The sequence below is a fragment of the Gopherus evgoodei genome, chromosome 1 (assembly GCF_007399415.2).
Source record: "Gopherus evgoodei ecotype Sinaloan lineage chromosome 1, rGopEvg1_v1.p, whole genome shotgun sequence".
Classification (NCBI taxonomy): domain Eukaryota; kingdom Metazoa; phylum Chordata; order Testudines; family Testudinidae; genus Gopherus; species Gopherus evgoodei.
Genome location: NC_044322.1, coordinates 71,188,634 through 71,213,219, shown reverse-complemented (window position 1 = coordinate 71,213,219; position 24,586 = coordinate 71,188,634). Strand labels below are relative to the sequence as shown.

Genomic DNA, 24,586 nt, shown 5'->3' with positions numbered 1-24,586 from the left:
TAAATTTCTCCTGTCTGTGTGTTCCATTCTGTGCATCCGAAGAAGTGAGCTGTAGTCCATGAAAGCTTATGCTGAAATAAATTTGTTAGTCTCTAAGGTGCCACAAGTACTCCTGTTCTTTTTGTAAATACGAAGAGGGTCCACATTTCTGATATTACACAGACTTTTTTTTTTTAATTCTGATTCCAACCCTATGCCCCATTTCTCACTAGGCAGATGAAATCTTAAGTGTTATTATGTCTGGAACTCAGGAGTTCTGAAATTGATTATTGGATGTGTATGGAAGTCCTGCATGATGTTGGGGAAATATTTAGTCTCACTGTCTCAGCTCCCTATCTGCAAATGGAGGATACTACCTTTCCCCAGTCTTTGTCTGTATTATCAATCTATTTACACTAAATTCTCATAGGCAAGGGCTAGCCCTCATTATGTTTTGCTACACTGCATAGTGCAATGGGACTGTTAAGTACTACTGAAATACAAATAACTAACAATAATAATGCTTTCCTTTCCCAAATATTGTGTACTCTATCACACTAAAATCTACAGGACTATTTTAACTAAACACCTTCAGGTTTGATTTGGTGAAAATCATACCCCCTTCTTCAACACACGTGATGTCCAGCTGCTTGGTCTATAATGTCCCGTTCCAGTTTAATTTCCGTTGTTCTCTGAAGTGGTATCAGTCTTGGTTAGTCTGAACCAGTTGCAATGTACTTTGCCCATTACTATTAATAATTTATGGTACACTGTTAAAATTGTTTACATCTTCCACTTCTCAGATAGCAAAGCATATGGCAACACACTTTCAAAAAATTGGCCTCTTATTCTGGGTAATTCAGTTTCTGGGTAACTAACTTGAAGCACTTTAAAGATTCCCAAGTTGGTCACTCAAAAATAACCATTTCACTTTTGAAAACATTTCCCTAAACACACACATTGCAAAGCTTTGCATTAGCAAATTATAGGTTTCATTAATAGGGGCATTGCCTGACTATGGTGTCTTCTCACTTTAGAGACCCTGACCTTTTCCTAAGACTCATTGTTTACCCTTTTATGGAAGTGTATGAATTCTGTAAAGTATGAAATTCTTCCTTTTCAATGCCTCAAAAATCTGTTTTATAGCAGACACTAATCTCTCAGGATATGTCTACACTAGAAATGTAAGTCAATCTATAAGGTCTAATTACAGCCACCTCAGTAATTAATTTTGGCGGTGCATGTCCACACTGCCATCCTTGGGTAAGTGGTGCTTGTCCTCACCAGGAGTAAGCAGTGTGGGGAGCTGAGAGGGGGAGTGTGGGGAGCTGAGAGACCAGGCTCTCAGCTCCGCTGGCAGCTCTCTGCTGGTAGCCAGGCTGCCCCCCAGGGTCCTGGGCAGGCTGCCCATCCCATTCCCCACTGGGAGTCAAGGAGGGGAAGCCACCCGGGGCTTCTTGCCCCTGGGAAGTGGGGTCCAGCTGCACTGACTTCTTCCCCTCCTGCATGAAGAGACGACAGATGCTGTGCCACTCTAGCTGCCTTACCTCAACCTAACTGTGTAGTATAGACCAGGCATCGCCCTTCTCATTCGTGAAGACAGATGTACGGTAAGTGTGTGTGGGTATAGGTGGTATGTACTTTTCATATTCTCACTAGCTCATGTTATAAGTCTAATCTGTGGTGAAAAAAGCTGAACAGGTTCTGCTCCATGGTACTGGGCTTGATTTACTGTGGGTTGCTGTTATAATTATTGAATGTTTTTGTAATGATTCTTTGTTAAATTGCTGGATGAGAGTTTGTCAGCAATAATCTTTCATAAAACTACAAGGTTGCAAGTACAGTATATGTTACAGGCACCTCATGCAAAAAAACCAGACCTCTAGTGACTGAAAACAACATGACAGGGACTGAACATTAAAGAGTAGGATAAATTGACTACGGAAATAGGAAATCAATATGCAAGTGTACAGCAAAAGCATAGAGAAAAGCTGCTAGCAGTGCAGAATACTGGGGAAAGTGTTAGCACTGAAAAATCATCATCATTTTTCAGTATATTAAATATAACGGCTTCTTGCCAAAAATGGGAGTGTTTCCCTTCTGGCAGCACTTTGACATTTTATAATGTGTTTCAGTATTGCTGGCATATTCCCAGAGAGTGGAAACTGATACATTATTGTAATAGGAGGAAAAATGTCCAAACCACTCACTTCCCTCTGTGGAGGCTTTACATTTGTGGTTATGTGTGCAATTAATCAAAGCCCAAATGCATTTGTATCCTCTGAACAGTTGGGGAACACTTTCATATTTTCACACTGGAGCAGAGACAACTGATGCAGGATGCCAATGGAAAATTATTCTGGGAACAATATTTTTATATGCTAATATTGTTCATATGGGTTTTGTAACTAGAGTTTGAGATGATGGATTGTGACTTTTCAGTTGTTTGCAAGTCATGGGCTTCATATTTGTTCCCTGCACTATCAACATTCTTATTCAGTTTGAAAATCCCAGCATTTTATTTAAAAGCAATATTATGTCTTGTTGCCACGCCGGTTGGTGGTGTTGTTGCCGGCAGATAACTGCCTGAGGCCAAGCAACAGCGGGGGGGTCCGTCGCCTGGTGTGCCACGCCAATAAACACACCAGGGTGGAGAAGCAAACCAAGTTTATTTGAGATCTTAAAGCGGTGCAGGGAGATTGACTCAGATCAAGCACACCTAAAACAAGCAGTCTGTTCCTTTATATCCATGAGAACTTTTCTCACTGACTAGCAATCCCCCATTTCCCCTCCCTCCTCCTCCTTCCTCCCCCTGTAGCAATTACGTAAGCGCAGGTGCATTAAGTAATCTTGGCCGCGGCAGCTCGTTAGTAAGTTTTCCTTCTGCAAGTTATCTTGTCCTTCTGCTAAAGGTGCACAGGCCTCATTATTTCTGCTTTAGACCAGTTAGAACTGTTGCAACTGATAACGGCTGTTACACCTGGCCTTTTTAGGTCGATTAAAGTTCAAACATGGAGGGACTCTTGTCTGCTGAGGCCTAAAACCAGGAAGGCTCCATACTCTTGTGGCCTTCCACCCTCCCGAGTTACGTAGGGTTATGCTTAGTGACACCAACAGTGTTCTAGAAAGGTGGTTAGGATCGGAGAAATAATTTGTTAATTTTACTGCAACATAAAAGCTCAATACAGATGTCTGCAAATGTTTTTGAATTAGCAACCAATGGGGCTGAAATGTAAATTAACACAAAACCCTTCTGAACTCTCAGCTACAAGCACTCCCTTAATAAAATTCACTGACTCAAAAACTGAATATCTGAAGGCTTAGTAACATCTAAAAATGGTGTCAGTCCCCCTAGAACAGCCTTAGAGAATAAAATCTCCTTTGAGGCATGTTATTATATATGGCAGAGATTACTGGATCTGCTTCAGCAAGACGAGATCAGAACACAAAAAATTGCCATTTTATTCAGTAGTGACTGTAAGATCAGGCTTCTACTGCTCATCAAGTGATGGGCTTTAATTTAGCTCTAATCTTGCAAAAGAAATCTCTGCAAGAATTTGAGGACCTTGGAGCCGCACAGCAACAAGACCTCTTTATTCGGCTGTGCATGAGACGGGATTTAGAAACAAACTGAGAGCTAGAGTCACAAAGATTCTGCCTTATCCAGAGCTGAAAAAGTGATTTCAGAAATGCCAAGTTTATGCATTTATGGAACCCTCTGAGGCACTCACTCATGTGTATGGCTTTTAAATAACAAGCTTAACTTGACAGGATGATGATGCTGTGTTGTCTTCTCACTCCTACAACCTACCTTTCCAGGCAGCTTAGTCTGAGAGTTGTGTATCACATTTGTATTGTTTGTTTTAGTTGAGTGGGGAAAGATCGAGGTAGTATTTGGTCTTCCAAAAAAATAATAATCTGAAGACATTTTTTTTGTTTGTTTTCAGATGCAGTTAAGGAGATTCACAGTTTATTGGCATTATATTTATAGACAATATAATAGATAAAACTAAGTAGAGAAAAAATGACTGACTGAAATGAGACTGGGGCAAAGGTAGCTTGGGTATCTAGCCATGTACCTCTATGGCTCCAAGTATTGTATTGTCTGAGTACTTCCCAACCATTTAAAAATAGAAATAGCAGTAATATACCTTTTTTCTTTCTTCCTTACCAGCCTGTAAGAAAAACAGATGGATTAGTTTCTAAGGTTTGTTTGGGTTTGTGTGAGCAGGTGAGTGAGAATCTCCCTGTGTGTATGTGAAGAAACTTGTGAAAGGAAAGCTAAGTCAAGTTTTGCATTTAGTTGTGAAAGTAATGAGGTCTGGGGTCATTCTTAACTCTTGCTGGCTTCAGTTGAACTTAGATGTTCCAGAAGATAATAGTGGGAGAGGAGATTTCTCGAATAGTTTAATGTGATGAATATAGAGACAGAAACCTTTAGCTGAACTGTATATTAAGCAGAACGCCTGTGCAGAGAGAAGAGCGCATGGGTGATGGGCTTGCAGTGATCTATGCTGCAAAGTAGATGGTCTGCTTCATTTTGTACCAATAGGAGGTGGGTTTTTTTAGGATTGTTCCTGCATATAATGATGAGCAGAGTAATTAAGTACATAAGTCACAAATGTGCATGTCACCATAGCCAGATCATGATCTAATAGGATGAAGTGCAATAATGGATGGATGTTGTGCAGGTTTAAGGATGAGGACAAAAAACAAGAGATATTACAGTGCAGGCAAATTCTCTGAAGCATTTTGTTTATCCTACTGCATAAGGGAAATGGCATCTTCTTTGCTTCAGTTCAGCTATAGCCAACCTCTATTCCTCTGCATGCTCATTTGCAAAGGAGATGATCATGTAACTTGTATTAGTTTGTGAAAGAAAAAAATCCAGAAGAGTAAGTAAGTAAGGGCTAGGTCAGCTTCAACCAATAGGTTTAAAAAAATTGCAAAGGGGAATTTGTTCTAAGGTTTGAGGTTGTAACAAAACCTGACCCAAGCAAATTTGCACTATGAGCATTTTGCAATTGTAACACAAATGTAGATGTGTGAGCCTGTTTGCCTCCACAGGTGATAAATAAGAGCATGCAACTTACTAATAGTTCATCTAGTTACTCCTTTAATGTGAGGGATGTGCTTTTGGTGATGATCTGAGGTTACAAAATGACAACCAAAATGTGTTTTGGGGCCCTGATCCTGCAATTCAGTACATATTGGGTCACCACTGCATCCGCCCAGAGCCTCACTGAACTCACTGAGGCTCCATGAGAGTATGGCAAATTGCCAGATCAGGGCCTCAACTCTTGTAGACCTCAAATATTTCATATAAGCCTTGTCTACTGTGGGGCAAATGCAATATATTAAGTGTATGGAATCATGCCTCTCTGAGGTGGGTGGATCGCAGAGAATAAAAATCTGTTAGTAACAGTAGTTCCTCATTTGTCTCATGTGGTACGTGCTTGTGCTTTTAATGCTGAAGATTGAAAAATCTATCCTTGAAGACAATGCATGATGCCTCTCTGTGTGCAGCCACCAGTTTGTTACATGCTAGCTAGTCATTTTGTATTCTCTCTGTCACAAAGCCACAGGACTTATGCTAGGGAACAGTCTGGAACAGTCTCTAGGAGGAACCCCTTCAGTGTGCCAGACCTTCTCCAGGATACACTTCACTCCCTCCTCAGACTGAGCCATCAGCACTCCTGCTTCACACTGTGAGCTCCATTCAGTGAGTCCAAACTGAGACAAGGCCTTGGTTACACTGGCGCTTTACAGGGCTGCAACTTTCTCATTCAGGGGTGTGAAAAAAACACCCCCCTGAGCGCTGCAAGATACAGCGCTGTAAAGCGCCAGTGTAAACAGTGCTGGGAGCACGGCTCCCAGCGCTGCAAGCTAATCCCCATGAGAAGGTGGAGTACGTGCAGCGCTGGGAGAGCTCTCTCCCAGTGCTGGCGCTGTGACCACCAGGGCCGCCCAGAGGATTCTGGGGGCCTGGGGCCATCGGCAACAGGCGGCTCCGGTGGACCTCCCGCAGGCGTGCCTGCGGAGGGTCTGCTGGTCCCGCGGCTCTGCTGGAGCATCCGCAGGCACGCCTGCAGGAGGTCCACTGGAGCCGCGGGACCGGCAAGCGGCAGGGGGCCCCCTGCGCAGCGAAATGTCTAGAGCCGGCCCTGTTCAGCGGCGGGGGGCCCTTCCGTTCTGGGACCCGCCACTGAAGTGCCCTCAAGACCCGCGGCAGGGGACCCCGCCGGCAAATTACCGCCAAAGCGGGACCCGCCGCCGAAGTGCAGCCCGCTCTTCGGTGGTAATTCGGTGGCAGGGGGCTCCCGCCACGGGTCTTCGGGGCACTTCGGCGGCGGATCCCTGAACGGAAGGGCCCCCCGCCGCCAAATTACCGCTGAAGACTGGGTTGCACTTCAGCGGCAGGTCCCTCTTTGGCGGTAAGGCGATGGCGGGGGGTCCTTCCGCCCCGGAGCGGAAGGACTCCTCCGCCAGTGAAGACCGGGAACGGAAGAAGCTCCGGGGCCTGGCCCCGCAAGAGTTTTCTGGGGCCCCCGAGCGAGTGAAGGACCCCGCTCCAGGGGCCCCTAAAAACTCTCATGGGGGCCCTGCGGAGCCCGGGGCCTGGGGCAAATTGCCCCTCTTGCCCCCCCCTTCACACGGCAGCACTTTGAAGTTTCGAGTGTAGCCAAGCCCAGAGACTCCTGATGAACACTTGTACTTTCTTCAGAGATTAATGCATCTCACTCAGCATTTGCCTTGACACTCACACAGCGCTGTCAGAATAGGATTTATTAGTCAACTGAAGATTAGGATTTAGTCCATTCTGATTAGCGCAGAGCCCAGCAAGCTGTAGTGAACCCCTTGGTTCAAACTCTGTCTGTCTCTCCATCTGACTTCACTTGTCACAACCGAGGTGAGAGCCCCTTTCCATCCCCACGCCTCATACCTTTCCTGTCATTTGACAAAGAGCTGGGATATTGTTCCACTTGAGCTTCTCTAAGGAGAGGTGGGAAGTCCATGTCCCTCTGGTAAGTTGGTTGCTAGATGTCAGTGTCCTCGCAATTGGATTTGCCATTGTTTTCTCAACTGGTTCATCAATATAAAGATTAAGGCCCAGACAGCTAGGTGACACCCACTCCTGTGTGTCTCAGCCTCCGGAGAGAGCAAAGAGTCCCCTTCCATTCACTGGGTAAAACCATGTAGCACATAGGGGAAACTGAGGCACAAACAGGACTCAAAAATATTACAAAATATTCCCACTTTCCACATTCTCGTTCTAGCATTTATATCAAACCATACGTATTATGAAACTGTTTGGATAAAACAAAACTTTTGTTTTTAAATGATTTATAGCAGCAGCAGGCTGAATTATAGAAATTCTGTGTATAGTGGTAACAATTATGTTAGACAGATATTATGCTACCACTAATTGGCCAATGTGAAAATTAATATTAAACAATAATCATAACAATAAAAGTTCAGTGTTTTCTTCTCAGCAGTGGACATTTCACCCTTAAGACTCATAGAGTGCTGCTTTGAGGCTATTTTGACTCTTCTTTTCACAGCACTGTTCATGGTCTAAATGTGTGCTTTAATCTCTTACCCAGATCCTCAGAAGAGCTAGCACTTTGCTTGATGCAATGGTAAAAGGAGGGTGTAAACTGGCTTTAACCCACTTTTTTGCATTTTCTTCATCCTTCGGGGATAACTGGTGCAGATTTCTTCCCTGGTGCCACTTATAGCAGCTTCAGGATGGTTCTGAATTATATCAGGTGGTAATAGCCCCCATAGCCCTTTGCATATTGTGAGGATCGTTGGAGGATACCATGCTCTGTTCAACCTCCTTTGTCCTCCAGAATGGCCTATATGCCAACAGATTGGGGTGTGTGGGAAGGTGGTGTAAAACTGGCTATGCAACCTAAAAGTCTCAGCAGCTGGCTGCTTAAAGCAGCTTTCCATGATTGGCACCCCCAGGGTAGCACAAAGGAGCCAGAGATGTGACCTGAAATCTTTACATTTATCACATTTAGCTGCCACAGATATTGAAAAGGCTGTGTAATTTTTTCACCCATTCATATCACCATTTTACCATTCATTGAGAATAATCTTTCCTCTTGACGGTACAGGCTGCCAAAACACAGACTGTATTCAGTGGAGTTAGTGCCTGTTCTCATTTCAGTGGTGACTGATAAATCTCAGTAAGTAAAACGCTGCAATCCATAACTATCACTTATCACAAAAAATGGTGCATGTCTCAATCTTTTTTCTCTTTGAAGCCAGTGCGAGTTTTGCCACTGACTTCAGTGGAAGTAGGGTATTGATTCAAAATATATGCATGTTGATTTGCCTCACAGAAGAATGTAGACAATGTAGCGTGTTTTTTGTGTGTGTTTTTTTAAAGAAAAGGAACTCAGGTGATTTGATCAACAGAGTTTTCCTCTGTTTCATTTTACTTTATCTTTTTATATTATTTGTGAGCTATTTAGTTTTTTTTGCTTTTTTGTTCAAGGGCTGTAGCAGTTTCTAAACTATTATAGGTTTCAGAGTAGCAGCCGTGTTAGTCTGTATCCGCAAAAAGAACAGGAGTACTTGTGGCACCTTAGAGACTAACAAATTTATTTGAGCATGAGCTTTCATTGGCTACAGCCAGGGCAGGCTCCAGGCACCAGCGCAGCAAGCAGGTGTCTGGGGCGGCCAATGGAGAAGGGCAGCACGTCCAGCTCTTTGACGGTGGATCCCTCAATCCCTCTCGGAGGAAAGGACCTGCCGCTGAATTGCTGCCGAAGGATGAAGCGGCAGCGGCAGAGCTGTTGCCAAAGTGCCGCCGATTGCATTTTTTTTTTTTTGGTCCCCTGCTTGGGATGGTAAAAATGCTGGAGCCGGTCCTGGCTACAGCCCAGTCTCTATTCAAGCCTATGTTTGCATATTAATTCAAGTTCAGCAGTTTCTCATTGGAGTCTGTTTTTTTGAAGCTTTTCTGTTGCAAAATTGCCACCTTTAAGTCTGTTACTGAGTAACCAGAGATGTTAAAGTGTTCTCCTACTGGTTTTTGAATGTTATGATTCTTGATGTCAGATTTGTGTCCATTTATTCTTTTGCGTAGAGACTGTCCAGTTTGGCCAATGTACATAGCAGAGGGGCATTACTGGCACATGATGGCATATATCACGTTGGTAGATGTGCAGGTGGATGAGCCCCTGATGGCATGGCTGCTGTGATTAGGTCCTATGGTGCTGTCACTTGAATAGATATGTGGACAGAGTTGGCACCGGGCTTTGTTGCAAGGATAGGTTCCTGGGTTAGTGGGTTTTTTTTGTGTGGTGTGTGGTTGCTGGTGAGTATTTGCTTCAGGTTGGGGTGCTGTCTGTAAGCGAGGATCTGTTTCACTCCCAAGATCTGTCAGAGTGAGGGATCATCTTTCAGGCTAGGTTGTAGATCTTTGATGTGCTGGAGAGTTTTTAGTTGGGGGGTGAAGGTGATGGCTAGTGGTGTTCTGTTGTTTTTTTTTTTGTTGGGCCAGATCTTGGGAGACAGACCAGTCCTTGCTTACAGACAGCGCCCCAACCTGAAGTAAATAGAGAATAGAGCTTGAATAGAGACTGGGAATGACAGAGTCATTACACAGATTGAATCTATTTCCCCATGTTAAGTACAGCTCTTGTCAGCTCTCTGAAATGGGCCATCTTGATTATCGCTACATAAGGTTTTTTTTTTTCCCTCCTCTTGCTGATAATTGCTCATCTTAATGAATTAGCCTCTTAGAGTTGATATGGCTACTTCTACCTTTTCATGTTCTCTATGTATTTATATCTCCTTACTCTATGTTCCATTCTATGCATCTGAAGAAGTGGGTTGTAGCCCATGAAAGCTTATGCTCAAATAAATTTGTTAGTCTCTAAGGTGCCGCAAGTACTCCTAAACTATTATAGAGTGTTAGGTCTTTGCTAAATGTTGTGACATCACTAGATGATGCATACTGATGATGCTCTTTGGGGGCAGGGAGTCAATGCAAAAAGACAAATTTAATATTGTTTGTGCCTGGGAAAGTACCAAACAGTGCTAAAACAGACAAAATGCATATCTAAAATACAATTTTTAAAAGAATTTTCTTTGCATGTGATTCTTTGGGAGCAAAAGTACTGCTTTTAAAATAAAATAACTTTGGCTAATTTTTTATTGTTATCCAATAACACAGTAAATGACTTAGTGACTACAAATGCCTGCTGTTTATTAGTTGCTTCTGATTTTTAAATGCAAGGGCAGGGATTTATTTTGATGTGTTTATGATGGAAGCTTTTTTTGTTTGGCTGGTTTTTTTTGGATTTTGTTTTGCTTTGCCAATAGAATGTGAGGGAGGAAATAAATAAAACCAAGATTTGTAGGGTTTACACAGATGATGTCAGTTCTGTAGTTTTTACTACTGTAAAATCTATGAAAAAAGTAATGGATATGATAAAATGATTTCTAATTTCATCAGTGTGCTAATGTTTTCATATGATATTGAGATGCACTCTCAAAATGCTGAAATAGTACTGAGTTTCAGAGTTAATATAGCTCTACATGTTAGAAGCCTTTATTATCAGCTATCCAATTATATTGGCTTTTCTGATATGACGCTAAAGTCAATATAATATGAAACTCGTTTAACTAGTATGTTGGAAGTTTGTTAAAGCAATAGCCTTATCATATTACTAATTTTCTTAACGGAAGCTCTAAAGTAATGAAGAGCTGCTTAAACTCAAAACAAGATTAATAAAACAGTAGCATCTGAGCCCAACTCCTGATGATAGTCTTTGTATGATGTTTCATGCAAAGAGGGAGTATATAAATGAGAGGGTAATTTTTAGTATAATATTTTTGTTGTCATTGAAATGAAAGATGTCATGCAAGTGTCTGGTAATGCTGGCATTCAAAGAAATGTGCTTGAAAACCAAAACCCTCAATATTGATTTATTTTTCTCTTCTAATTTGAGTATTTCTTTACTAACAAAAAGGATGATTTGTTTCAAGTTAATTATGTATTTAAACTATTTATTTAAAAATGAAATACCATTTCACTATTTTAGCCTGTGTATTAAGGCAAATCATAGACTTTTTAAGGCCAGAAAGGAGCATCATGATCATCTAGTCTGACCACCTGCATAAAATCATAGAAAATTAGGGTTGGAAGAGACCTCAGGATGTCATCTAGTCTAACCGCCTCTTCAAAGCAGGACCAATCTCCAACTAAATCATCCCAGACAAGGCTTTGTCTAGCTGGGCCTTAAAAACCTCTAATGATGGAGATATCACCACTAGGTAACCCATTGCAGTGCTTGTCTTCTCTACTAGTGAAATAGTGTTTCCTAATATCCAGCCTAGACCTTCCCCACTGCAACTTGAGACTATTGCTCCTTGTTCTGTCATCTGCTACCACTGAGAACAGGTTAGCTCCATCTTTGGAACTCCCCTTCAGTAGCTGAAGGCTGCTATCAAATCCCCCCTCACTCTTCTCTTCTGCAGACTAAATAAGCACAGTTCCCTTTAACCCAGGGATTCCTTTTGGCCCAATCCTACAATTTGTTTGTGTCACTCTGGACCCTATCCCTACTCTACTTCTCCCTGCAGCTTAGTGTCATCTGCAAACTTGCTGAGGGTGCAGTCCATCCTATCATCCAGATCATTAATGAAGATGTTGAACAAAACTGGCCCCAAGACCAACTCCTGGAACACTCCGCTTGATACCAGATGCCAACTAGACATTGAGCTGTTGATTACTACCTGTTGAGCCCTATGATCTCACCAGCTTTCTATCCACCTTATTCATCCAACCCTTACTACTTTAACTTGCTGGCAAGAATACTGTGGGAGACTGTAAAGTTTTGCTAAACTCAAGGTACATCACATCCACTGTTTTCCCCATATCCACAGAGCCAGTTATCTCATTGTAGAAGGCAAGCAGGTTGGTCAGGCATGACTTGCCCTTGGTGAATCCATATTCACTGTTCCTGATCACCTTCCTCTCCTCCAGGTGCTTCAAAATGGATTCCTTGAGTATCTGCTTCATGAGTTTTCCAGGGAGTGAGGTGAGGCTGTAGTTCTCCGGATTCTCCTTTTCTTTTTTAAAAATGGGCACTAGACTTGCCTTTTTTCAATTTTCCAGGACTTCCCCTGATCACTGCGAGTTTTCAAAGATAATGGCCAATGACTCTGCAATTACATCAGCCAACTCCCTCAGCACTCTCAGATGCATTGCATCCAGCCCCATGGACTTGTGCATTTCCATCTTTTCTAAATAGTCCTTAATCTGGGTTTTCACCTTCTCCCCGTACCGTGCTGCCCAGAGAAGCAGTCTGGGAACTGAACTTTTCTGAAGACCGAGGCAAAAAAAAGGATTGAGTAATTCAGATTTTTACACATCATCTGTCACTAGTTTGCCTCCCTCATTCAGTAAGGGTCCCATGCTTTCCTTGACCTCTTTGTTGCTAACATACCTGTAGAAACCCATGTTGCAGGCGACAGAATATCACCCATCCAGTCCTATAATAGACTCATAACCTCCGACTCAGTTACTGAAGTTCTCAGTTTAGGATTTAAAGACTTCAAGTTACAGAGAATCTACTCTTTACTCTAGTTTAAACCAGCAAGTGATCAGTGCCCCAGGCTGCAGAAGAAAGCAAACAAACCAACAACAAAAAACAGCATTTCTGCCAGTCTGACGTGAGGAAAATTCCTTCCTGACCCCAAATCATGGAATCATAGAACTGGAAGGAAACCTTGAGAGGTCATCTAGTCCAGTCCCCTACACTCAGAGCAGGAATAAGTATTATCTAGACCATCCCGGACAGGTATTTGTCCAACCTGCTCTTAAAAATCCCCAATGATGCAGATTCCACAACCTCCCTATGCAATTTATTCCAGTGCTTAACCCCTCTGCCAGTTAGGAAGTTTTTTCCTAATGTTCAACCTAAGCTTCCCTTGCTGCAATTTAAGCCCATTGCTTCTTGTCCTGTCCTCAGAGGTTAAGAAGAACATTTTTTTCCTCCCTCCTCTTTGTAACAACCTTTTATGTACTTGAAATATGGCAATCATTTACACCCCGAGCGTGTCAATGAGACCTACCACGCAGACCCCTGGGAAGTAATTCTCTGTAGTAACTGGAAGTTCGGCCCATCTAGTGTCCCATCACGAGTCACTGGAGATACTGGCTATGAGCAGTTGCAGATGGGTCACATGCCATTGTAGGCAAACTCATCATACCATCTCCTCCATAAACTAATCAAATTCAGTCTCTAAACCTGTGAGGTTTTTTGCCCCCACTAGGCCTCTTGGAATGCTGTTTCAGAACTTCACTCCTCTGATCGTTAGAAACCTTTGTCTAATTTAAAGCCTAAACTTGTTGATGGCCAGTTTATATCTCTGTTCTTGTGCCAACATTGGTGTTTAAATTATATTACTAATATCCCTGTGATGAATTTATAGAGAGCAATCATATCTCCCCTCAGCCTTCATTTGGTTAGGGTAAATAAGCCAAACTTCTTAAGTCTCCTCTCAAATGTAGGTACTCCATTCTTCTGATCATTCTACTAGTTCTTCTCCGCACCTGTTCCAGTGTGAATTCACCCTTCTTAAATAAGGCAGACAAGAATTACACACAGCATTCCAGATGAGGTCTTACCAGTGCCTTGTATAATAACACTATCATTAATGGAAATATCATCTTGCCTGATGCATCCTAGGATTGCATTAGCCTTTTTCATGGCTGCATCACATTAGTGGCTTATAGGAGTCCTGTGGCTGATCAGGTCTTTCTTCTCCTCTGTCACTTCGAACTGATATGTCCCCAGCTTCTAGCAAAAGTTCTTCTTGTTAGTCCCTCAGTGCAGGCCTTTGCACTTTTCACTATTAAATTTCATTTCATTTCTATTACTCCTGTTTTTAAGGTCATCCACATCTTCTTGTAGAATATTTCATTCCTCCCTGGTATTGGCAATATCTCCAACTTTGTGTCATCCACACATTTATTAGCACACTCCAACTTCTTGTGCCACAGTTATTAATGAAAATGTTAAATAAGATTGGTCCCAAGACTGATCCACTAGAACTTCACTAGTAACCTTCCTCCAGCCTCACAGTTAACATTTCAGTATGACCTGTTGAAGTCTCCCTTTTAGCCAGTTCCTTATTTTCATATTTTCATATTCTTATATGAATTCTCATATTAAATTCTGATCTTCTCCAATTTAACGAATAATTTCCTATAGCAAGTGCCATAATGAAATCCAAATAAATTAGACCTACTGCCATGGGCGCTGACTCTGTGGGTGCTCCAGGGATGGAGTACCCCCCACCCCCACAATATAGCCGATGCTTGCACCCACTGGCAAGCCCTGCAAATCAGCTCCTTCCCCTCCTGATCCTGGCACCTACTGCCCACCAGGAACCAGTTGTTCAGCAGTGGGCAAGAGGTGCTGGAGGGAGGGGTGGAGCAAGGGTGGGGCATACTTGGGGGAGGGGGCAGAGTGGGAAGAGGCATGGTAGGGATGGGCCCTTGTGTGAAGGGATGGAGTGGGGTGGAGCCTGGGATGGAGCAGGGGGTCGAGCACCCCTAAGGAAATAAGGAAGTCAATGCCTATGCCTACTGTATTTCCTTTGTCTAAAAAATAATTTATCTTCTCAAAGAAAGGCATGAGGCTGGTCTGGAACGATCTACCTTTTGTTAAACTGTGTTTTGTTTTATCCCAATTTCTGTTCACCTCTATATCCTTAATGATTTTTTTCAAAAAAATTTCTAAGACCTTGCATACAATTTAAGTCAAACTAACGAGCCTCTATTTTCCTGGATCACTTTTTTCCCTTTCTGAAAAATAGGCACTGTATTAGCAATTCTCCATTCATAGGGTCTGACCCCTGAGTTTACAGATTCATTAAAAATTCTTGCTATTAGACTTGCAATTTCATGTGCCAGTTCCTTTAATATTCTTGGATGGAGATGATCCAGGTGCCCCGATTTGGTCCCATTAAACTATTTGAGTTTGACTTCCACTTCAGATGTTGTAATTTCTACTTAAACATCCTCATTTCCATTAGCCAACCTGCCACTATCCCTAAGATCTTCCTTACCCTCATTAAAAACAGAGGCAAAGTAATTTAGAATTTGGGCCATGCCTGGATTATCTCTAATCTGCATCCTATTCTCAGTTCCCACATTTCAAATCATATCATAATGCCACTGTATAAATCCATGATATGCCTACACCTTGAATGCTGTGTGCAGTTCTGGTCTATTAAAATTGGAAAAGGTACAGAGAAGTGCAATGAAAATGAGTGGAACAGCTTCCCTAGAAGGAGAGTCATCTCTTTTGTTAATCTGGGGGGGGGGATTTGATAGAAATGTATAAAAATCATGAAAGGTATGGAGAAAGTGATTAGGGAAGTGCAACTTTTCACATAAAACTAGAACCAGGAGTCACCCAATGAAATTAATAAGCAGCAAGGTTAAAACAAACATAAGTAAGTACTTCACACAATACCCAGTGAACATGTGGAATTCATTGCTAGGGAATGTTGTGAAAGCCAAAACTATAACTGGATTCAATAAAGAATTAGATCAGTTCGTGGAGGATAGGTTCATCAATGTCTTTAAGCCAAGATAGTCAGGGACACAACACCATTCTCTGGGTGTCCCTAACTCTCCAACAGCCAGAAGCTGGGACTAGACAGCAGGGGCTGGATCATGTGAAACTGTCCTGCTCTGTTCCTTCCCCTTGAAGCATCTGCTACTGTCAGAAGACAAGATACTTGGCAAGATGGCCCAATTGGTTGACCCCAGATGACTGTTCATATATCTCTGTTATGCATCAACAGAGAAAGTACTGACAACAGAAGAATGTAGCCTCCTGCCCAAGAATGCTTGCTTAAAGCATTATGGTTATGTAAGTCATGAAGGCTACAGAGGCATTGGACTTTGTGCTGTGAGAAGTAGCTCTTGCCAAACCTTTAACTCCCATCAACAGCCATACCCAGTTGTCCCCATACTGCATCCACCTCATTGACTGAGGAAGTGAGCAGTGGGATGGGACAAAAGCAGCACCTACCCTAAACAAACACATCTTTTTGTGTCAGTATGTAGCTGCCTTTGAAGTAACAAGCCAGCCTTAGCTTGGCCTTAGATTCTGAATTGTTAAAGTTAGGGATAGTCTTTTTTAGATTCCTGTAAAATCCTGTACAAATGTAAGCTGTTACATAAAAATAAATGTTGTTTCTTTTGCTCACACACTATGGGTCCTATCTAACTGTCCCTTACTCATTACTCTCCCAGAACTCCCATTAATTTCATTGTGGTTATCCCTAAGTAAGAAGGCAATGTCACAAGTAGAGCTGGAGAAGACAAGGGGGAACAAAAGTTAAAAGAATAGCATTTCATATTTTAAATGAATATGTTTCAGTGTGTGTTCTTGTCTGGAGGGTTAGGGCACCAGAATTATTTCTTACTATCGTTCTGTTCAGTCTCTCTGGTGCGAAAACAGACGCTGTGGGAATTTGTTGTGCTTGTATCATCACAGCTTATTTCTTAGACAGCAGTTTAGCCTAAAAGTTCATCTTTCACATGCACTGCAGAAAACAAATAAAAGTAGAACTCTGTCCAGACATTCAAACAGCTTGAGAGCTCAGCTTTCAAGAGCTTTTCACCTGAAAATTGTGTCCTAAACCTAGTCCCAGATTTGGACCTTAGCGTCCAAAATATGGGGGTTAGCATGAAAACCTCCAAGCTTAGTTACCAGCTTGGACCTGGTAAAGCTGCCACCACCCAAAAATTAGAGTGTTTTGGGGCACTCTGGTCCCCCCAAAAACCTTCCCTGGGGACCCCAAGACCCAAATCCCTTGAGTCTCACAACAAAGGGAAATAAACCTTTTCCCTTCCCCCCCTCCAGGTGTTCCTGGAGAGATACACAGAAGCAAACTCCGTGAATCTAAACAGAGGGAGTCCACCCTCTCTATTTCCAGTCCTGGAAACACAAGCACTTCCCTCTTCACCCAGAGGGAATGCAAAGTCAGGCTAGTAAATCTAACACACAGAGATTTCCCCCTGACTTCTTCCTCCCACCAATTCCCTAGTGAGCACAGACTCAATTCCCTGGAGTCCCCCACTAAAGAAAAACTCCAACAGGTCTTAAAAGAAAGATTTATATAAAAAGAAAGAAAAATACATAAAAATGGTTTCTCTGTATTAAGGTGACAAATACAAGGTCAATTGATTTAAAAGAAATATGAATAAACAGCCTTATTCAAAAAGAATACAATTCAAAGCACTCCAGCAACTATAGACATGTAAATACAAAAGAAAAAACAATAACCCTTATTGTTTTTATGATCTCTGTCCTCACAACTTGGAAACAGAAGATTAGAAAGCAGGAAATAGAAATCCCCTCATAGCCGAGAGAGAGTCAGACAGAAGACCAAGAATAAAGGACTCACACACAAACTTCCCTCCACCCAGAGTTGAAAAAATCCTGTTTCCTGATTGGTCCTCTCGTCAGGTGCTTCAGATACTTATTTCCAGGTGAAAGAGACGTTAACCCTTAGCTATCTGTTTATGACAAATTGGTCTTAGACTTGTGAGTTCACCTGCAATTGTTGAGCCTTAAATCTACAAGCTTTTCAAAGAGCTTTTCACAACTCTTGGATTCTTATATCTCCTCCTAGAAGTTTTCTGAAATGGATGTTTCCTGACATTGATTATACACTAAAAGAGACCTACATCTGTCTTCCCAATCCAGTAGTGAACAAATAATGTAAACTTGAAGACTGACAGTAAGATCTTCATGTTCTGATCATAATAAAATGCCATTCAAGAAAGTATGTGCTGTCATATTGGTACTGGAAATATGCACTCCTTTAGCTCTGCATCATGAATCAAATGAAAATACTTGGGGGGGTAGGTGTGTGCCTGTGTCAGAGAGAGAGAGAGAGAGAGCGAAATCTATAGTTAAGGTTGCCTGACATTATAAAACTACATTTACAGTTACTTATAACTTTACCAAGCTTTCACCATTTGTGCTGAAATTTTCCATGATGAGTGCCTGCCTCAGGCTGACATGTATTTGGGAAAATTTCATTTAAATTGTTTCAGTTGTTTCCAAGAATGGGGTTGTGGGGAAAACTATTTTTTCCCCACGTTAAAAATAAAATGTGTACAGACATTTTATTGAGAAGTTCTCTTGTTTCCATGCTCTGGCATAAGGGTGGCAGCGGTGCTACCTTGTTGTCGTGGTCTGCCCCAGGACTCCTGCTGCCCCTCTCCTGACTGGCTTCCTTGTAAGAGACCTTGATTGTCAGTCTTGAGACTGTCAGTAAGAATATCTTGCAAACAGAACAGAGGGGACACAGGTTGCTGGAAGCAGAGTAAGACTGGGCAGGTTCCTGGGAGGAGGCCTGGTGCAGAAGCTGTCTGCCCCTCTCCCCACTCAAATTGTTCCCCATGGCCTCTCGGTCATGATGATGGGGCAGTGGAGTCAAAATTGAGTGGCATATCAATCTGATATGCAGGGAGGGGGAGTACTGCTACTGAGGCTTGGCCTTACAGCCCCAACATTGTGTCAGGTGAATGTTAGGGACAAAATTAAGTAAGAGGCATTCCGACCTGGTATGCAGACCTGTGGGGCCAAATCTGAGTGGGCGGTGGGGCAGCCAGCACTGATCCTCCTCACCGCTGCCAATGGGATGTCCCAACTCTGATGCCTTGGCATGGTGCCACTCCCAGTGGTATGCACCATGCTTAGCGTGTGTGTGTCTGTAGGCACTACTGGTCCTTGTGAAAATCTGCAAATGTTTGAATGAGGCAGAGGTTACCTCAATTTTCATACTTTCTAACTTTTGAATGCTGTTTTTATATAATATATGTACATACACTCTCTCTTTCTCTTTCTCTCTCTCTCTAAGTTAAGGCTAATGTTCCCCCAAACCCATTAACTCTCTCTACACTTGAGTCAGACTGGTGGAGGGGAATGAAAATAATTTATCTTTAAAAATCAGTTTAACCTGGGTCCACAAACACTAACATGTCTTCATCATAATAACATAGCTACTGCACAGTGGTAAGGCTAGTGAGCTACCTATACCCACACTGTATGCCATATTTAGCACATAGTTTTTACGTAATTAAAATGGAATAAATCTGGCTCACTGACAGACAAATTGGAAAATAGCTTTGGTCAATGAACGTCCAATACTTTGTTGTAACAAAACTTCAGGGCCCATCCTGCAAATCCTTAGTTATGTGAATGAATAGTCCCTTGATATTTATGTGATTATTCATGTAAAGACTATTCACATGAGTTAAAGGTTGGGCCCTAAAATTCCTTTAATAAAAATATGGGTGTGATGAACAATATTTTTCAGCCATGTATATGAATGCTAAAGCTGCATGTATATGATTTTCATGGACTGCATGCTAAGGCATCCAGAATGCTTCTAATATATAAAATGTTAGGAAACCTTAAGTATAGGTGGTGTTTCCAGCTCTGCCTATAATGCAGCACTTGTAGAATTTGGAGCCCTATATTTGAATTCATTGCTAGGAAATATAGCAAAACAATATGAATACATTGTTTTTCTGTTTGAGTGTTTCACATTTAGGGCCTGATTTAAGTCCCCAGGAAATTAGTGGAAAGACTCATGTTGACTTCAGTGGGCTTTAGATCAGGCCCTTACTAGGGGGTGTGTGTGTGTAAGTGTGAATGCATAATATATACAATATACAATAATATATACACACAAGCACCATGGCTGAAACATGACCGACAGCAAAGAAGCGCCTGTCACATTGAGCAGGTTGTGTGTAAATATTGTCCAAGGGAAGTTTTTGCGCTTATCACGGGGATGAGAAATGTGTTCACCGAACAGCAGGATTTCTTTAAAGCAGAAATTCTCTGGCCATAGTAACACCTATAACCCCATCCCAGTAAGCGGTAAACACAGGCTATTGAACAGATGCTTTCTTGGCTAGCAATCAAACTTCTTTAGCAGAGCTGCTTTTGTGTATGCACTCCCATTTGAGCTAATGGAATACTGACAACATGTTTTCTAAAGAAAACCTATGTATGAGAAAATTGCTTAGACATGCACAATCTCTGTTCATGTGGCTGTCAAGGATTTGTATTGCTGTTTGATGGTATATTATTAACATGCTTACAAAACTCATTTAAAGGTGGTGGAGCAATGCTGTTTATACTATTTGCAGTAATATTACCATTACTAATTACATTATATTGTTATACTCACTGATACAAATCAAATGCTGGTAAGTCAGGATTAGTGTAGGATGATAGAACTAGCTGGTTTTCACACCCTTTAATTCAGCTTGGCACTATCTCATCTTGGTACTTGTCATCTCTTTAAAAGAACCTGAAATGATGCAAATACAGTTTGCTTTTATTTCACGTCCTCTGTTTTCACCTTAGGATAAACTTCAGTTTTATAGAGCAGAACACTGTTAAGTCAACTGAAGGCCATTTCATTTCTTTAAGAGAGCAGCCGTATTTATTGATGAAGTATAGTCTGGAAGGTGTTAATTTTTATTTTTCATCTTTTGAGTCAGAAATAATGGGTGAATAATGTATAATGGGATCAACATACTTCATTTAAGGCATTTTAGTGTCCAGAGTGGAGCAGCCTGTGCTGATTAAGTGGTCTGACTTTATTGACTACATTATTAAATATGAATTCTATTAAACTTAAGTACAGTCTTTTCTCCACTTCAAATGTTAACATCAGTGCAAGTGCCAGGGTAAAACTCATGACATTTAGAAAGAAGAGAGAATCAGATAAGATTTACCAGAAACAGGATGTATGAATAATTGAAGAGGAATGTCTGTAACCATGCAGCTCCTTTAGATAAACCTTGACAAAATATTTTTCCATTTTTGTGATGAGAAGTTGTCGAGGGAGGGTTCAATCAATTGTTTCTTAGGCACTGTAATCAGAACAATTTCTGAGGTTTCTTTCTGAGACTTGATTTATCTCCCCTGTATCCCAAGGGTCATCAGTATGATTGCTTTGGCACTACTATTTATGGTGGGAAAACAAAACCTGTCACAGTAGACTGTGCATATCCTCGTTCCTGGATCAGAAGTACACCCCTATTTATCTGATAATGAAGAGTAATTCACATACTATGACTGTCTTTCTCTCTGTACCATCCATGCAAGGTTGTCACTGTCTTCGTAACTGGGAATGACCCTGCTACCTTTGTAAATGAGATCCAGGAAGTCTGACTGTGCATTTTTGTTCTCAGCTGGGATTCTAGCTCATGGTACAAAGCAGAGTCAATGAACTAAACTGGGATAAATTAGATCATTGAGTCATAGTGCCAGTTTTACAGCTGAATCCTGGCTTCCTTTGAGGTTCTAGCAAAATGTAGCTTTTCATGCCTGATATTCTTCCTATCACATTGCAGCCCTCTTCTGAGGTGTAAAGAAATGACCTTTCTCTTTTTCAGCATAGCAAATCACTTCTCTTAATGCGAGTGAAGTGATAGCTTCTCTTGAAGAATATGCTGCTACTACTATGGGTAAAACACCTGGGGGGAGGGGAGCTATGAAGAGTGTATAGTCTCAAAGGTGTGCTTCTTTTTTTTCTTTTAGGGCATTTGGGTTTGTCAGTGTCTTATGGTGTCAAAAGCTTTTCCTGCCTGCTGATATGCCTTCTAATAGCAGATCCATATATAGCCTCCACTGCTTCCAATTTTAAAGGCATCTTATACTAGTGAAAGGTGATGGATTTGACAACACTGGAGGCTGAAGTTCTTTGTTCATCCCAGGTGTAGTAAAGTGCACAGTAATGCAAACTTTTTCACACTGATGCAAGAGTGTATGTCAACCCTGATCTTGAGGGTAAGTCTCAAGGGGCTAGAGAGCAGTTTGAATCCTTCACCTCTTTTTGCCTGAGACTACTACCAATAAGCATGGCATTTGTGATTGTGTCTTTTGGTATCTAGAATGCATCACTTTTGAAGCAGATAGAAAACACCAATGTATTTCACCTAGTACCTCACAGTATCTCCTTGGCTGGAACACAATTTATTTTTGTTCATAGAGGGCCAAGTCTTGCAGCCCTTCCTCAATCCTTAAATAATATCTGACTGAGGCTGGCAGAATGTCACCCTTAAAACATATCTTTGTTGGGACCTAGTATGGACAAAGGAAACAGACATGGAATATGCTAAGGAGGAGGTAAAGCAGTTCATAATTCCTGAATTTAGGGATTAGCTGTCAGGACAAAGGCCAGTCCTGTCCCATTTTAAGTGAAAGGGAGTTTTGCCATTGACTCAATAGCAGTATCCACGTCCGTGTGCCCAGTGTTATATTTTGTAACTGTGTGTTACTGGATAAGTGTGTTAAATCCTGTTAAATTAACATTTAAATAGCTGTGGCTCATCTCATCTAATGGATAGAACCAGGTTGCAAAGGCAAAACAACAAAAATCCCATAATCCACAGCTAAGATGTTATTGCGTGGGTATAGTTAACCTGGATCTAAACTAAAAATAAACAAGAAATCCTTAGTTGAGAATTAACAAGTGTTGCCCTTTGAAATTGGTTTCTTAATAAGCTAAAGCCTCAAAATAACTTTCATATGTATTATTTATTCAGTGCCACATGTGTAATGAAGCTTTCCACACCTTAAAAAAAACACAAAAAACCTCCATTCCAGGGGTTCAGTCTTAATTAGATATTACATAGACAATAAACAAATGTGAAAAGGGGGAATAAGAACAGAAGTGTTGGAACAGTGGAAGACCTTGAGCGAGAAACTGGCTATTGACAAATTTAGGCTTGAAATTAGGCGAAGGTTTCTAACTATCAGAATAGTGAAATTCTAGAACAACCTTCCAAAGGGAGCAAAAAACCTAGCTTAGGGCTGCCAATTTTGGTTGGACTTATTCCTGGAGACTCCAGGCCAAACCTGCAGGGTTGGTACCCTAAATAGGCTTCAAGACTGAGCTTGATAAGTTTACAGAGGGGATGGTTTGATGAAACTCCCTACAATGGCCTATGTTTGACTTGTGACTTCTGGTAGCAAATATCCCCAATGGCTGATTATGGGACACTAGATGGGGAGAGCTCTGAGTTACTATATGTTCAGTCTTGCTAAAATGCTCAAGGTCCAAATGATTGCCATATTTGGGGTTGGGAAGTAATTTCCCCCTGAGTGAGATCAGCAGAGATCCTGGGTTTTTGTTGATTTTGTTTGGGTTTTTTTGCCTTCCTCTGCAGCATAAGGTATGAGTCACTTGGAAGTTTAAAAAAAATGTAAATGCAGGTTACAGAGAAATCACAAGTCTTTAAATCATGATTTAAGGACTTCAGTAACTCAGCCACAGATTATGGATCTATTAGAGGAGTGAGTGGGCAAGGTTCTGTGGCCTGCAACATGCAGAAGGTCAGACTAGATGATCATGATGGTCCCTTCTGGCCTTAAAGTCTGAGTCTGTGTTTACTATTATGTTTGTATTGTCTTAGTTTCTCTTTAGGTTTTAAAAGCAATTAACATGACACTTTATGGTGTCTGGAATGAAGGTTGGGTGTAGGTCAGCAATGTAATGCAGAGTAACAGAAGTAACCTTAAAGGAAGATTTATAGTGTGTCATGGCTAGGGTGACCAGATATCCTGATTTTATAGGGACAGTCACGATATTCAATGTTTTCTCTTATATAGGCACCTATAACACCCTACCTCCTGTCCTGATTTTTCACACTTGCTATCTGGTCACCCTAGTCATGGCAGAATACAGAGTCACATGTAGGAGACTTGTAACACACTCTGAAAGTAGAACTTGGATCATGATGCTTCTTCTGTAGTTTAGATGCTTCTCACAGAAGGTCTCCACTGTAATATTTTCCCTTCCATAACTGCCATTCCCACCAATGTGAAACCATCCCAGGCAATTTCTTGACAAGCAATAAGTCAAAGAAAAGTTTATTAGAGAAAAATGTGTTTTGAGTCCCTTTGACCTTGTCTTTTAACACAGTGAGTGGGTGTGTTTGTCTCTTTGAAACAAGCAACTTTGAATGAGTGGCTATCTGCTGCAGCTGATTTGTTCCAAGATAGCGGTGGTGTTCACAATAAGGCACAACTGATTTCACATTTATCTGTGGAGTTGGGTTCTTTTAATGCACAGCAGTTTTGATGGTTTTCCAGGTTTTTGTACACTAAAATACTGCAATTTCTATAGACCACACTTGGTTGTTTTTTCCCTTGCACAGTGGGGTGCATTCCTCCCTGAGCAAACAAACAAACAAAGGCAAGCTGGAAGCAAGAGAATGGTGAAGACAGTATAGATCATGCCAATTGGCATACACAGGAGCAGAATAAATTGGCAAGGGCTTATCTGGTGCTCTTTCCTTGAATTAAGTGTTTATTATGGAGGTATTTTTGTGTGCATCAAAATGTCAACTAAATTCAGTTTCCTTGATTTTATTATTTTTCCTTCTTTCTTGGATCCTTTATTTCCTTGACATAAATAAAGGGGAATATTTAACTTTCTCCTCTGTTTTTGACAAAGGTCTCTTTCCTTGAAGATGATTTTACATCTGCATATAAAGGACTAGTCTCATGTAGGCAGCAGTGCA

The 24,586-nt window shown here is 41.5% G+C and overlaps 1 protein-coding gene and 1 long non-coding RNA gene across 5 annotated transcripts in view; one reads left to right on the top strand and one right to left on the bottom strand.

Annotated features, from left to right (window-relative positions):
- PCDH9 (protocadherin 9) overlaps positions 1-24,586 on the top strand; it is a 904,042-nt gene that overhangs the window by 368,625 nt on the left and 510,831 nt on the right. The gene's annotated exons all lie outside the window — the stretch shown is intronic.
- Positions 1,793-13,641, bottom strand: LOC115653289. Its single transcript, XR_004000900.1, has 3 exons — positions 13,521-13,641; positions 11,759-11,765; positions 1,793-1,803 (listed from the first exon to the last, which is right to left on the bottom strand). It is a non-coding gene; the product is annotated as an uncharacterized LOC115653289 (long non-coding RNA).